The 16,751-nt window shown below is 31.6% G+C and overlaps 1 protein-coding gene across 2 annotated transcripts in view; it reads left to right on the plus strand.

Annotated features, from left to right (window-relative positions):
* Nucleotides 1-11,436: 11,436 nt before the first annotated feature.
* Nucleotides 11,437-16,751, plus strand: part of LOC129958396 (delta-sarcoglycan-like) — a 406,890-nt gene continuing 401,575 nt past the window's right edge. For both annotated transcript variants that reach the window (XM_056070868.1, XM_056070867.1), the window contains exon 1: nucleotides 11,437-12,364. The gene's annotated coding sequence lies outside the window, so the exon portion shown is untranslated. The remainder of the gene's footprint in view (nucleotides 12,365-16,751) is intronic.

Consider the following 16,751-nt stretch of genomic DNA (forward strand, 5'->3'; position numbering starts at 1 on the left):
TCCACACTTTCTGCATGTGCTGCACTGGCTATGACTCATTCCACACTTTCTGCATGTGCTGCACTGGCTATGACTCATTCCACACTTTCTGCATGTGTTGCACTGGCTATGACTCATTCCACACTTTCTGCAAGTGCTGCACTGGCTATGACCCATTCCACACTTTCTGCTGCACTGTCTATGACAGGCAGCAAATATGTGTGTCTTAAGTTTACCATCATCAGTTGGTAGCAGAGGAACAAACACCTGATGGCCGATGTAGCCTCCGCCCCCCCCCCCAAATCGATTACTGCCCTACACGCATATCTGCCTCTAAAATCCCTATGTCATCTTAAATAGCCTCTCCAGGAATTATTTATAACGAAATGCGAAAACCTTGGGGACAATGGAAACATTGGCCATTCTGTTTATAAAGTCACCAAAAGAGTAAAATTGCCACCGATCTCCTAGACTCGTTAAGAAATCTTGTTTGTCACAGGACATGGCCCATTTCCTTCTTTTCTCCACCATCTACTTTCTATCTACTTTGTCACATCTTGACCTTTAACTCTTTCATGGCAACTCAGGAAAAAAGAATCATAAACATGATTGAATTCCTACAGATCACAGTGAATTATTTCAATTAGATTAACTTTATCAATTTTTCAGTGCAATATTTTAATACTCCCTGCATTTTATTCATAGTATATTCTTAAGCTTCATATAGTAACTCATTTTTTAAAAATTGCTTTATTTTTTCATTCATGCTGTGCATTATCATTTTTATTAATCCAGTTTCCTTGTACTGCAGATATTTTTCATTCTAGTTTTTACCACTTTTTGTTATGTTATATGCATTCGTATTTTGTCATCTGTATATTTCTTTCCAATTAATTGCTGTCTAATTTTTCTTCATTTTTTTGTTTTACAATAAAATTTAACTATATCTACACCAAACCGGAAAGGGGCCAAACGAGTTCTAGAAACAGAGATGTGGTGTAGTATTGTGTTAACCCTTTCAGTGCTTCACACCAGGTGAAAAAAGTGTGGGATGAAAAGTTATACCGTCTCGACATCCTTTATATTTCTAGGGCCGTGGTGGCCTGGTCTTGGCTTCGGAACCGGAGGGTTTCAGGTTCGTGTCCTGCTTCCACCGAAGAACAGTCGTGTAAGGAGATCTGTTGCACGTTAAACTCGTCGTGGCCAAACGTCCTCCCGCTGGTGTGGCGCGGTGTGGAGAGGAAGGTGACAGCTCAGGTGTCGTCCTCGTCATCTGACCGTGGCTCAAAATGACGAGGTCAGTCCCAAAATAGCCCTAGTGTGGCTTTAAACGGAACGTTAATATAACTAAACTAAACCTTTGTATTTTTATATGGGCGTATAATGTACAAAATACTTATAAAATGGGCTTACAACGAATTTAAATTTTCAACTGTTATTTTTGATTTCCGCTAAGCAATAAGGTTATACTTTATTTTATTTATTTTTAATAGCCCTTCAAAATCGGATATTTATTTATGAACAATTTATATTTAGCAAAAACATGCTATTGCAAAATTTATGCTTTTTCCTGTTCCCTAAAAACTTAACAACAAATGAGATATGACCTCTTTTTACATTTAGTGAGTCATATACAATGCTGGTCTTTTTTTTTGTAATAAAGAATTCTATATTAACGGAAAACAAAACACCGACTTTCTCACAAACTAAAAAAGTTATAGAAATGAGAAAATTAGAGAAATGGATTTACTTTCACCCAAAATAACCAACATTGTCGTTTAGAATAGTTATATTCCTACATATCCTTTTGTATGAAAGGTAACTGATACATCAGCATACAGGATCTTACTCTTTTATAACAAAAGTAACCGAGCTCGTCGTCTAGCCGATTTCTGTCTTTACAACAAAAGGTAATGACCATAAGGGGTAGCAAAACTCACTTTCTACAACTCTCTAGTTCACCACCTGAGGTACTTCTGGACAAAGTACTTATCGCATTACTTCCTCTTCCCACATACATTTATTCTTTATATTTACTGTAGGAAAAAAAAATGTTTGTTCATAAGAAATATAATCCAGACATGTTCTTGGAAAAAATAATTTCGTCAGCAAAAATACTCCTCAGGTGTCTTATAGTCTTATTGATCATAAAATACCAGACTTTCTTTTCCTATCATATTTGCCCTATAGTGGGAACATGCGACATTATAACATGATTGTAAGATTATAGTTCTAATTTTTAGATGCCAAACTATTTACCTGAATATAAAATAGTTGGATGTTCAAAATTGTTTGGGACAGAAACCATTCGGACATTTAAGTCATAGCTTACAGATTTTTATGAAATAGTTATATTAAAGAACCAGTAGAAATGGTCTCCCCAAAACTTTCTCGCAGATTCTCTAATAAAGGGGTTATCCTAGAGAACGTTTTGTATGACATGGGCGTAAAATAATTATGAAATATTAATCTTTGATCTGAAATTAGAATTTTTACACAATCTATCATGCAATCCTTCAATTCGAAAAGCTTCATCACTAATGGGAAACTCTCTGAAATATCTCAGTATATTAGCTACTTCTCATCCACTTACTCGTGTTCTCCTGAACAGGGGGTTAACTTAAAAAACTCATCGCTAATGGGCAACTCTCTGATATATCTCGGTATATTAGCTACTTCTCATCCACTTAATCGTGTTCTCCTGAATAGGGGATTACCCCAAAAAACATCATCGCTAATGGGCAACTCTCTGATATATCTCGGTATATTAGCTACTTCTCATCCATTTACTCGTGTTCTCCTGAACAGGGGATTACCCCAAAAAACATCATCTCTGATGGATATATCGCGGTATATTAGCTACTTCTCATCCACTTACTCGTGTTCTCTTGTAGGGAATCCCACAGGCGATTAATCCAAAAAAAAACAAACATCATATCTAATGAACAACTCTCTGAAATCTTTTATTGAAAATATTGCCCTTTTGTGAGAATCACTGAAATAAAGAATGTGTATACCTCATTTCTTAGATCTTTTGCAACCATATTTTAATACATTTAATATTTTTTTTATTCATTTCTGAATATTTATATGCGGCATCGCTGTATTCTTAAAATCCAATCTCTTAAAAATTCTCTTTTTCGCTTTTTAAATAAATATAAATATTTATATATGTTTACAAAGTTTGACGTTAGTGAGTAATAAAATAGATTAAACGCAACACATTCTGTATTAAAAAGTTTCCTATATAGAGTATTCGTTCCCGAATTTATAATTACGCTCACAAGCATTAATAAGGTTCATAAGCTTATCACAATAGATTATTAACTACATTAGAGAACCGAGTTTAATTTAGCGGGCGCTTGCAAGAAAAATTAAATCAAACCTGCGTTAATATTAAATTATTAGACGGAATTTTCTGAAAGATGCATTAAAATCTAAAATAAATCACAAACTTTTAGAATTTTGCCATTAAAATCCATTATTGAGTTTTAGCACTATCATGAAATTTCGAAAGAGAGAGAGAGAGAGAGAGAAAATACAAGCATGAAGCCTGTAACAAAGAAATTGTTTACTCCTGAGGTTGTTCGGAATTCCAATGAAGCTCCTGAATTTATGGATGAAATTAAAAGAAAGAAATTATCCTTATCAAAAAATTTAACTTTTACTGCAGTCTCGCTATCTAGCATTAAATTATCCGCCGTTTCATCTTAATGAGCAACGAGTTAGAATTCATGAGGTATCTGGGGTTGGAAAAATGCACACAGTTGTTTGTCCTTGTTGTTAGACTTTGCTTGCTTCTCTTTTTGTTGGACATCAAGGACAGACGGAGCAGTTGTACTTGTAAGACTATTTTAATTGATATTCGGAATCAAATAGATTGTTGTGATAGTTAAAGTCATTGTTATTTTGTTATTTTTGTGTGCATGTTATCATGTTTTATTCAATCTATGCTTTATCCATGCTTTTTGCATGATTGCTTTATAATGGCAAATAAAAGCAAGTATGGGTGAGGCATTTCTCATGGAATGTTGTGATATAGTAGCTAAGAAGCATCAATATGAAGGAAAATTTACTATCAAGATTTAATAAAAAAAAATAAAAAATGGTTTTTGCCCTTTATACGCTCATTTTAGCAATGTTTTTCTTTTTGTTTTTATAAACATAGGAGAAATGGTTAATTTATTAGTTATATAAAGTTATTATATTAGTTCTTTTTATTTTGCAATACAGTATATCATAAAATATGTTATTTTTGATATGCAGTAAGGGATATTTTACATAAAAAAATTTACCCTCTCTTTCTTTTTCTGTTATCCGATGTAATTGTCTCACCGGGGGGGGCAGGATGTAATTGAGGACGAGAAGCTTCCAGCATGGTGGTTGGTTCTCGCCACCCTGGTGGGTACACAAAAAGGTGGAAGTCTAGCTCCTCCCATCGATGACGGGACGTACTTCCTTAGGGAAGGGTTGACCGGTGATGACCCTTAGGATTCAACCACAGTTTCCGCCAATGCTGCTGTTGCGGCTGTCCTGTCATTCAGATTTTTCTGTGGGTCTTCCGGCTGGTTGCAGTAGCCAGATTGTGGTGTTGTGATAGTTAATGTCATTGTTAATCCGTTAATTTTTAGTGCATGTTATCGTATTTCATTCAATCAAAGCTTAATTCTTGTTTTCTGCATGATTGCTTTATTATGTCAACTAAAAGCAAGAGAAAGTCTGAAGTATGTGTGAGACACGTTTCATGGAAAAATCTGATATAGCAGCTAAAAAGCATCCATATGCAGGAAAACTTACTATCAAGAACTTTAAGTAAAAAAATGGCCGCCATCCCTTTTAAGTTCCTTTTAACACTGTCTTTAGATTTCTTTTTATAAAGATAGGAAAATGATTAATTTGTTAATTATATAACTTCCCTATTAATTTTGAAATACAGCATATCAAAAAAGATGTTATTTGTGATATGCAAATCAGGATGCTTTACATAAAGAATTTACCCTTTTTTTCTTCCTCTGTTATCCGATGTAAGCAATCACGGTTTACTATTCCACCACAGATGATAAATCTGTGTATACCAAATTTTATTTACCCAGCTCTTTTCGTTTTGTAGTTATCGTGGTTATATTCGAACAGCCAGCCAGACAGACTTCCTCTAAACGGATTTTGATTAATATTTGATAGAAACCTTCAAATTTGGTGTAAATCCAGATCGTATAACAGATTTCATCCATATAGCTTAAAGTGTTTCATATACATACATAAAGACAGACCTTTCTCCATGTGATTTTCTATAACTCAGAAAGATGTATAAAGTGGAAATTCATCAAAATCCCGTGTTCACATTTTTTGACAAGTGCAATACTTTTTCTATACTAGATATACGAGAAAGACATCCGTTTTGTACTCTACCAAAAATGTTTTTTTAAAGGCATTATTATTAACCTCTTCATCGGCCGTAACGCGTCTAGCGCTTTCAAGTGAAATTTCTATAGGGCGGCCGTAACGCGCTTCAAACGTTCTTCTACATTTAAAAATTTTTAAACGTTCAAAACGCTTTGTAAATGTTTACTTATTTGAAGTTTTATTTTTGTTTGTTCTAATGCGGCGGAAAATAGAAATTTTCGCCGATAGGGGAGGACAGCGAAAGGGTTAAAATCTGGCTCAATTTTACCCGTCCTGCTTTTAATTACATCCGATTTTTTGTTTATCAGAATCACTTTTTCGTCAGATAAATTCGGTATGTTTTGCCGAGTGTTCCAATAAAGGGGAGAAATTGTTCTACTAGAATTACTTAGAATTCCTCGGGGGAATTGAAAAAAAGCGGAAGAAACTCTACACTTGACGAAATATAACAAAAATGACTCTGTGGTGTCACATTAGAAGTTTTGTGACATTCCACAGTCTGTCGGTGACGTCATCGTCTCATTTCAGCTTCTAGAAAGAGGGGTATCTGATTTAGCTCAACTGAAAAATATGTTATTCTGCTGAAAATAAAATCCATCTGCTCTTTTAAAGATTTTGTTCATACATTAGAATGGATTGGATTATGGCGATATTTAAATGACTATAACAAAACTTCATTAACAACTTTCGGGGGAAAAAACCAAGCTTCGCTCGGCAGTTTTTTTTTTTTTTTCGTAAAATTGTATTTTTTTTGGCGAAAATGTTTAGATACGAAACACATACTGATTACAAATGAATATTTTTCAATCTTAACTACATATGAACTGGTCATTTAAATAAATAAAAAAAATCACGCATGCCTTTAGTTTAACATTTTGTTCGAAACAATTTGCTATAATGCTGTATTCATTTTACAATTTATCTATCATTATTTATATTTTGAACTTGCACTCAGTTTTACCATTTGAAATCGGGTCCGAGATGGCGCTATACGATATCGTCAGCCTGATAGCAGACAGAAAAAGGCTCTAATAGTCAGTTATAAAAAAAATTGTGTGTAAAATCGCGTTTTTTCAGAAAAGTCACCTATATAGATAGTAGATAAACTTAAAAAAAATATTAAATATAAATACTTAAGTAAAAAAAAAAAAAAGCAAAAGGCGCGACTCGAACCGAGTACTCGCAACACATGCATAGCTCGTGTTGTTCTGGTCACTATATGCATTGCCCACACTTCGAAGCGGAAGTTAATTATACTTATTCTAGTAGTTAGTTCTAAAAAAATAATTTATTTTGTATGTGCAGAATCGCTTTTTTTCAGGAAAGGCACCTATATAGATAAGCTTAAAAAGCAAAACCTTATCTAAATAAAAAAAAAAGATTCAAATCATTAGAGCTTTTTCCGAGATACACGAAATAAATAAATTTATATATATATATATATATATATATATATATATATATATATACAAGAATTGCACGTTTATAGCTATAAGATTTAGGCATAACTATTCCAGATTCTTGATATTTTTTAATTTAACTATAACTATCCGCATAATGTTGTCCGTGTCAAGACGAATGTCAGCGAAATTAAAGCTAAAATAATATAAAATTAAGAAATCGAAATAAAAAAAAAACTTTATTGATTTAGCTATTTTTGTGTGACAATAATACCTGAACTGAAAGCGGTAAAAGTCGAAAAAAAATTGGAAATGAGAGTTAGATTAAAAAGAGAAACATTTTAATTATAAAGTTTGCTGCAATTTAATTATTTAATTGATAATTATAAAACTTAAATTACGCACACAAAAAAAATTATGATTCTTGAGATATTAATTCTAATTTGACTCCTTGCCAAGCCAAGGTTGGACTGACATCGCTAAAAATAATAATAGTCTAAAGAAAAAGGAAATTTTCTTTGTTAACAATTTGAAGATATTTCAAATTTAGCTTTTATCAGTTATCTGACGCATGTAAGGAATAAGAATTCGTATTCGCAATTCCTCTTTTCAAACATTAAAATAACTATCCGAAATTCTCTAATAAGAAGTTAACAGAAAAAGAATATCTTTTTTTTTATACATTATTTAAGAGCATCATAGGAGATTCAAAGAAATTAATAAATAACAAAGAGAAAAAAAACTTTTGTTTAATCACAGAAAGAAATCAAGAAGTCAATTATCCCCAAATTATTATATATATATATATATATATATATATATATATATATATATATATATATATATATATATATATATATATATATATATATATTGCTTGAAAGTGTATTCCACTAGGGTCAACTAAACTATAAGTACGAGGAGGTTCTGATATTGTGTTTGGCTTTACGCGTAGATATTAACTCTGCGGCTCCAGATATCTCCATTTCCACGACGGGGGTTACTTCCTACGGGAAGGGTTGTACGTGGTCGGTGGTGGGTATTAGGACTCATCCTTATTTCCCAATTCCGTGCTGTTGCGACGACATTCAATTCAAGCCTGGATGTTTTAACGCGAAGGATCCATTACAATGCAATTATGAAGAAAAGCGTTTTGATTACTATTTAGACATATTTTAGTTATGATAACATGTGACGGCTTGGCAAATTAGTAATAAGCCGTGATTTGTCAGAAATAACGACAGTCACAAAGACCTCAGCCTTACTAAATTAACAGGTTTCATAAAAAAATTAACAATAGGATTCTTTGATAGATTGGATAGAAGTGACAACATCAGTATTAAAGAAATGAAACCATATGACCCCATGCTACTGAAGAATGTATTCATAGCATCATCCTATCCATGTATAAAGTCTAATCTTTGTTTTATCATTCTGGCATGACTGCGGCGGTTTGATGGTATGATCTCGGCATCGCAAGCGGAGGGGTCTGAGTTCGATACCCGATTCCACCGAACAACCGTGATGCAAGTCAAATCCGTCAGGGCCAAATTCCTTCCGCTGATGCGGTGCGGGAGTTTGGAGAGGAATTTCTGGTTCTGGTGTCTCCCTCGTCTTTTCACAGCGGTTCAGAATTACAAGGCCAGTCCCATCGTAGCCTTAGTGTTACTTTAACAAAGGGACGTTAATATAACTAAACTAAACTGACATGACTCTGGATCGATTTTGCTGAAACACACCTGACTTTTCTATTCTCTTTTTCCTCCCTCTCTGTAAATATAAATTTTTAATATATCGACAGAGAAGGATATCAATGATCGTTGATCAATGTGATTGATAGTCTTGTGAGATTGATAGATTGATTACAATGCTATGTAATCCCAATGCTATGTCAATACCCATATCATCTGTTATGCCCGGAGGTTATGAACCTCAAGTTTAAGAACTCCTTGATCCGTCCCTCAAATCGACAAATATACTTTTTTTTATGATACCTCTATCTATTTTTCATTTCTTGAATACGAAGTAAAGATAAAGCATTTTAATCATCTACAAATGTGAAATTTTTACAAATCTCCACATTTTAACTCTCCTTAAATTCGAAAAAAAAAAAAAAAAAAAAAAAAAACTTTTGGAATTATACTTGTTTGTAGATTTTTATCAAATTTTGAAAGAAATCCATTCAAAAGAAGCTTGTCTGTCCAGCTGTCCGAGTACAAGCGAACTCGATAACTCCAAAACATAAAGAGTTAGATAGATAAGATTTGGTACACAGGTTTAGTATCTAAGATATAAATAATTTTTAAATTCTGAACCAAATTCATCAAACAGTTGACCGTCTGTACTTTCACAAACATGCAAGCGCACTCACTCATAAACACAATGTCTTAAATGAATGAAATTCAGTACACTATCTTGTGACTATAACTGTAGTTTCTTGCTAAATTTTGGTATCAAACGGCCATCAAAAAAAGGCGTTCAAATTGCATATTCTCGCGATAGATTCAGAAAAAATGCTAGATTCACGCCAATTATCTGTATTTTCTAACTATTTTTCATCAACGCCCAAAACAGCATTTGAAGCCTTATTCAAGGTTCAAAATTTTATGCGACTGAAAGGGATAAACCCTTTATTGGAGAGTATGCCAGAAAGTTTTGAGGGAACCACCCCCTCTGACCTTCAATGTCTTCATTTGTACTTTGTCGTATACGAAGTATAGGGAGAGTATCGTACTCATAAAAAAAAAAAAAAAAAAAAAAAAACATCACTCTTGAGATTTTGACGAATTTCCACGTTTCAGATCACTCTGAGTTCGAAAAAATATTCTACATCGCACATTTTTGGCATTCTTTTTGCTTGTTTGTCTCTGAACAAGTTAACGCAGAAACACTTTGAAATAGGCGGATGAAATTTAGTATATGGACTTCATACCAAATTTGCATATTTCCATCAAATTTTGGGGGCCGCGGTGGCCTGGTGGGAAGGTCTCGGCTTTGGAACCGGAGGGTTTCAGGTTCGAGACCCGATTCCACCGAAGAACCGTCGTGTAAGGGAGTCTGTCGCACGTTAAATCCGTCATGACCAAACGCCCTCCCGCTGATGTGGTGTGGTGTGGTGTGGAGAGGGGGGTGCCAGCCCAGGTGTCGTCCTCGTCATCTGACCGCAGTTCAAAATGACGAGGTCCGTCCCAAAATAGCCCTAGTGTTGCTTCAAACGGGACGTTAATATAACCAAATCCACCAAATTTTGAACAAAATCCATTCTGAGGATTATGCCTAATTTGTTGTGAACATGATGAATCATCTAGATATATGAGATTTGGAATGAAGCCTTGAGATAAAATTTATAGAAGTCCATTAAATTTTGAACGAAGTTAACCCACAGGAAATTTATCTTTTATCTATCCGACTGCAAGTATAAACAATAACCACAGAACGCAAATATTTAGAGGGATAAATTTGATACACAGCTTTAGCATCTAAAGTGTATATCTTTATCGAATTCTGAACTAAATTTGTCAAAGTGTTAACTGTTTGTCGGTCTGTGCTTTCGTATGCGCGCAAATGCGATAACTCTTAAAAGCAATTTCTTAAATAAATGAAATTTGGTATGTGATGTTGTTCATAAAATTCTAGATCTGTGTCAAAATTTTTCTTCAATTTACCGAAAAAAAAGCCTCCAAATTGCATACTCGATTTTCTTTTCTGTACTACTGAAGTTCAAACCAGCCATGAATGGGAATCTGAAAATAAAAATCTGAGCACTTGGGGCGTTCATGATCTTACTAGTGGTTCACATTTTGAGAGAAATACCTTTAGTAGGAGTACATAAGAAAGATTTAGGTAGACCATCTCCCTCTAGTGTTTTCTTTGAACAACCGTGACATAGTTTAAATTTTATTATCTAAGCTAATGTAATTTTATTTGATTTACTAGGTTAAAGTCTCATTTTTTTTTCAATCTAAAAAATGGTTATTGACTCTACTTTTTACGTTTCTACATCGCATGCACGCGAGGACAGTTGAAACAGGTGGTTAGATTTGCCGTACAGCAAGCTCACATACGGTTTGAAAGGGGAAAAATATCCTGATCCCCAAAATAAGCCAAGAAAAATTGAAACAAAAATAAATTTGCTTAGTAACATTTTCTTTCCATAAGAACGTATTCTAAAACGGGTTTAATGCAGCGGAATTGTCACGCATGAAAAACATGGACGCACTGTGAACTTCTTTCAGAAATTTCAGAGGTAAGAAAAAAAAAAGATAATACAAAACATTTAATTTCTTTTGAAAGAATACAATATTAGATTAAAAGGAGGCATAGTGAATTAAAATCTGAAAATATTTCTGAGAACAGAAGAAGAATATATTATCTCTTTTGTCATTTGCAGTGAAAAAGTAAATTCCTTTCATTAAATGCTGAGTAACCATTTTTTGGCACTTTTTTGATGCAGCAAATAGAGAAAGCGGAACATTCATCTCTGCAACAGATGCGTGTAAAACTTTTTGAAGCTCACCGGCGGAAACTTTTGATTGGCGCATCACTTGAGATTTCTACGGTTTTGGCGACCTTCTTGGCGCTTCTCCTCATCACGCATGCGCCAAGATCACTTTCCAAATCTTCGAAACAGCTGTAACCTCGAAATACCGCGCGATGGATTCCAAACTCTTGCGAAGTCCCAAACCTTGCGGATGCTTGCTCTTACTGTTCTTTTCAACCGGCGAACGTGTCACGTTTCGGGTTGAAAACCGGGAAGTTTATCAACGTTCCGCTTGCAAGTTGATGGCATGAAACGGAGTTTTTTTATAAACTTGCGGAGTTTATATTTCCTGCAGTTTTTTTTTCTTTGACTTTCTGTGAAGATCTATTTTTCGATTTGCGTAGACTTGTTTATTGTTTTTGCCATGATCGTTACTAAGCTTTTGAGTTTCTGAAAGTGCAGAAAATTCTCGTGAAAGATTTATTGACAATTTTGGTGATTGAACCCAATTTGTTTATCGTTAAACAGCACCTGTGAAAGATAAACTGCAAGAAAAGTGCACAAGTTTGTATTTTGAAGTAGAAACTGTTCAGAATCAGAAAAGAAATCTGTACTTATTCTGATAAATTTTCATTTGTTTTTGAAAGATATATACTTCGAATTTTAAAAAGGTATCGTGTTTGAAAACGATAGATGTATAATATTTCTTTTTATCTCTAATCCTGATATTCAATTGAAAAAAAATTATGAATAATTTTTGATGAAAGTAGGCAAAACAATATGCATAAAAAATGAAAAGTTTTCGTTGCTTTTTTCTGCATCTATAGAATTATACACATAAATCGACAATTTAAAACTGTATAAATTATCAATATGAAGAAAATGTCGCTTATAAAAGTTTTAAAGTTTTGAATAACTCTGGTCAGAGTGCGTATTGTTTGTGAAATCTATTCCATTTCTTGCAAAAGATATAAAACTGAAATTTTGTGCTTTGAAGAATCAGTCAAAGCGAAACGTGCAAATCCAAGAAACTTTTTCTTGAAACACCTGAATCATATTTTGGCAAGGATACAAGGTATCTGTTGTGCAACTTTTGACAGAGGTAAGTACTTTTTAATGAATAGACTTATTATGAAAGATTATGTTTTAACCCTTTGCACTAGGATGTTGACTCTCACTCACCATTCAAGACGGTGCATACTTTTGACGTTTTATTTATTTATTTAATTTTGGTTGTTAAAAATACCTGCAGAGTAGTAAGAAGATGCAATTAATTAAACGGGAGAATTCAACTTAAAGCAATTAGATATATTTATTTTTCGGAGCAATAAATAAGTCTTTGTATTCGGTGAATAATTATGCATCGAATTATTTTGCCGAGGGCAAAGGGTTGATTCTTTCAAATATGGTATATTTAGATAAAAAAAAATTGTAGGACGAAAGATGCGGTACATCGATTAAAAATTAGCTCTATAAGTATGTTACACTTGATTAAAAATTCTGTTTTTATAGCATTTTATAGCAATGTATTTATACGGTTTTATGCATGTAAAAGTAGACATGTTTTAAATTATCTTTACGAAAATAATTTTTAAGCAAGGGAATTTAAAAAAAATAAAATATGAAGTTTTTACTAAGTTAAGTAAGTTGAGCTCAATATATATATATATATATATATATATAATCAGTTTGATTTAAAAATATGAATTGTGGAATTTCTTGGAAAAAAGAATTCTTTTTTTTACTTAAAAAGAGGAAACGAACTTCGTTTCCCCTCTTGTTATAAATAAAAACAATTTTGTCTGTTATATATATGTAATTATGTTCTACATCTTATTCCTAATATCTATTCAGAATTCAATAGATTCAATAATTTTTTTCTCTCATTATTTAAGACAAGAGAAGGAATAGCGTTCATTTTCAAAGTGAATTAAACATTAAATTAATAAGAAATTCACCAAAATCTTGTCATTTTTCCATAGCAGCTTGAGAGCAGATTATTCAAAATGTTTAATGCCATTTTAAAATTGTACTTTCTTTAGTGATACCAGTTTCATTTCCAATCAATTTTTCCTTTGATGTTTATTAATTTTTCCATTACTAAATAAATGATTAAAGCAGACGATTTTAAAATACAGAAATTTATAGAACTCGGCGGTTTTTAAAAAGTCGTCTGGTTCAATTGATATTCTCATTTTAACTAAAAAAGTTCCAAACTATAAAAGCATTTTTCGTATCATTATATTTCATAAAAAAAAAATAGTTTTTACATCAAAAAATGAGAATATTTTAATTCCAAGAGACTTCGAATATATCAGCTAGTTGTAAATGAATTATTTTAAATTGTTTTACATCAATTTTATGAGGCCTTATGATATTTCATTTTTTACAGCTGAAATCATTTCGTGTACTGTCTTATACACTTTTGTAATTTTGGATATCTGTTAAAAAAAGCAGTTTAATTTATCACCCCATGCTGGTTTAATAAAATTTTTTAGCACAAAAATTCATTTCTAAAGATGTTTTAACTTTTATCTATCTTGTTCTCTTCTGAAATTTATGTTATAAAAGTTTCAAATAGATAACTCTAAAAAGAACTTCAGCTGTTAAAAAACTTTATTTGCCAACTTTTTAACTCCTTCAGATGATTCAAACGCGTAAAATGATTATATCTGCGATTTTATTACGCATTTTTATAGCCATATTTAAAATTGTTGCTGAGATATTTGCATTTGGCTAATCAATTTTTTTATCACTTCTATTTAATAGATTTTTATAGATGAAAAGTGGAACAAAAATGTAGAACTAACAAATAATTAGAGATTTATTATTCTTATTCATGAACTTCAGTAATGTTGTTTTAGTTACAAAAGTTTTACACATAAACTTGTTTATTTTGTCAAGCTTCCTTGATTTAACAGAAATCGACATTTCTGTAGAGGAGGACAGAAAACTAAATTAACTGATTAAATTGTATTAACGTGATGGGAATAGAAAATATTGGACGTTCTGACCAAGAATTGATTTTGAAACCTGACAATTATATTTCATGATCGAAAATGAGAAAGAAATGAAGTTTGTCATGAAGTATTTTTTAGATACATAAAAAAAAGTAAAGAGAAACCGTATCTCTTGACGTCAGATATATAAATCGCTAAAATACAACTTTGAATCGAAATCTTTTGTCATAAGTAAAACTTGGTGCAATAGATCAAATTATATAAGGTGATAAAATTATATTTTAAGGAAAATTAAGGTTTTAAAATAAGATCACAACAAATCAAGTGCAAATAGCAGGCAGATAGACGTTTAATTAATTAATCATTATTTGACATGGTGATTATCTCTGAGTATGAATTATGGCATTATGAATAGAATTAAGTTTATTGAATGTTTTTTCGAACATTTATTTTGATAAATTTTTCATTAGAAAGGAAATGAACACGAAATAACTTTTTCACCATAATCGCTTTAATTAGCACCTGGCTACTGTTTTCTACTGATTCATAAATTGTAAATCATTCCGAAATCCTGATAAAGATATGATAGTTCACATACTCCTTGGAAGTGGTTTCAAAACGAGAGTTGAAAATGACGTTTAACAAAGCTGTGCATCATATAAACGAAATACTTAAGCATAACTATGATAGCGAATGAATTAGGATTGTGTTGAAGCAACATTTAATCGAGATATGCATTAACAGCTCTTTACTGTATGTAGAAAAAAAAGGAAGAGTGAATTTGATATTGTATTTTCATTCTCATGGGAATTAATGATCTAGATTTCTTTTAAGTAAGACGAAAATTAAGATCATTCTAATTAGCGAACAGTTATAAGTTTCGATATAATGTTATTTAAAATTTTATCTATAAGACAGGAATTAAAATTTAAATGAAAATTTTATAAATTTTCTGTTGAAAACAGAGTACAACAACAATTTTAATCAGATCAGGCATATAAAAACATCAATATAATTTTTTTGCAATTGGTAGCTCTAAACACATATACGCTTATATTTGATTGAAACCTCATCGTACTTTGTTATGAATGATTCGTTTAATTTTTAATATTTTTTTGTAATGAACGCATTGGACATTTTGATTTTTATAATATTTGCTTCTTATGATAAGATATAGATAGCTTCATGGCCTGCTCTTATTTTTAATTATATCTCGCATTTTTACAAATTTTGTCATGACTTCCAGATTTTGAGAAGAGTATTATTTTTTTTCTAAATACTGATGAAAGGGATCTTTTTAAAAGCTTTTAGTATTTATTATTTTTAGCTTTTAGTCATTTTTTTCTTATAATATTCGTTGTGGCTTAAAACAACGTAAAACAAAAGCAATCACTGCATTGCTGTGTAAAAACCACTATATCAAATATCCAGGCTTCCTATAAAATTGTATATTTTAAACAGTCCTATAAAATTAAATCAAGAAAATTATATTTAATTTATCTTCTAGATTTCGGAGAATGCATTTTCTTATCTGTGCATAGTCTATATATTCAATATTCTACTAAAATAATAATTATTCTAGCTTGCATTAGTAAAATTCTTATTCTCAGATTAAATTTTCGATCAAAAAATTATATTTTTTTGCTTTTTGCTGATATAATAAAACGATGTTTAAAACATTTTATTATTTCAATTTCCAGTTTTTAGTCTTTAATACATCTCATAAATCATAGTAGGAAATTTTAAGAAATCTAAAAATTCATATTTCTCAAATGAATTTCTAGATGATGCTATCTCTGTGAGCATTTCTTTTGCATAATGTATTAATTTATAAATAAGAGTTCTAAAATTTTTAATATATTCCATTGTCATCCTGAACCAACAATTGTACAAACATTCAGTATACTAATACATGAAAATGTGAGTGAAAACTCGATAAGAATTTTTATACTTACTAACATGAAACATGACAAATCACGTAAAAGCGTTTAAAAGAATTAAAAACTGTTCTTTAAATTACAGAATTAAATTGTTTCTTTTTCCATAATTCAGTGTCTTTGTTAAAGAATATTAAACAGTGATTAAATAAAGATAAACTATATAAAAATGCTGTCTTATGTAGATCAGTATATTTTTATTAGCATGTTCTGTAAAGTAGTTATTCCACCAGTTAGCTGATGGATAGCTCAACTTTCTTTTTATCTACTTTTTCTGCGCCGTATTACGTGATTAATCAAGACAATTCCCCCAGAGATCTGCTCTTTAATGAAAAAGACTTAAATGTAATTTTAAAGAAAGTTGCTTTGTGTTAATCTTATTTTGAACGGATGATTCCGGCAGTTAATTCAAATTGTTAATCTTAATTAATTGAATGCATTTCTTTGGTAAGAACAGCAGAGTTCTAAAGATTTGAAAGTGCATTTTAAAATTTACATTGGTGGATTTTTAGAATATTGATAATTGTTTAATTTATAGAAACACTAATATAAATTGAAGAATTTATTTTTTTTTATGTAAGAGCGATGCATG

The sequence above is a fragment of the Argiope bruennichi genome, chromosome X1, assembly GCF_947563725.1.
Source record: "Argiope bruennichi chromosome X1, qqArgBrue1.1, whole genome shotgun sequence".
Classification (NCBI taxonomy): Eukaryota; Metazoa; Arthropoda; class Arachnida; order Araneae; family Araneidae; genus Argiope; species Argiope bruennichi.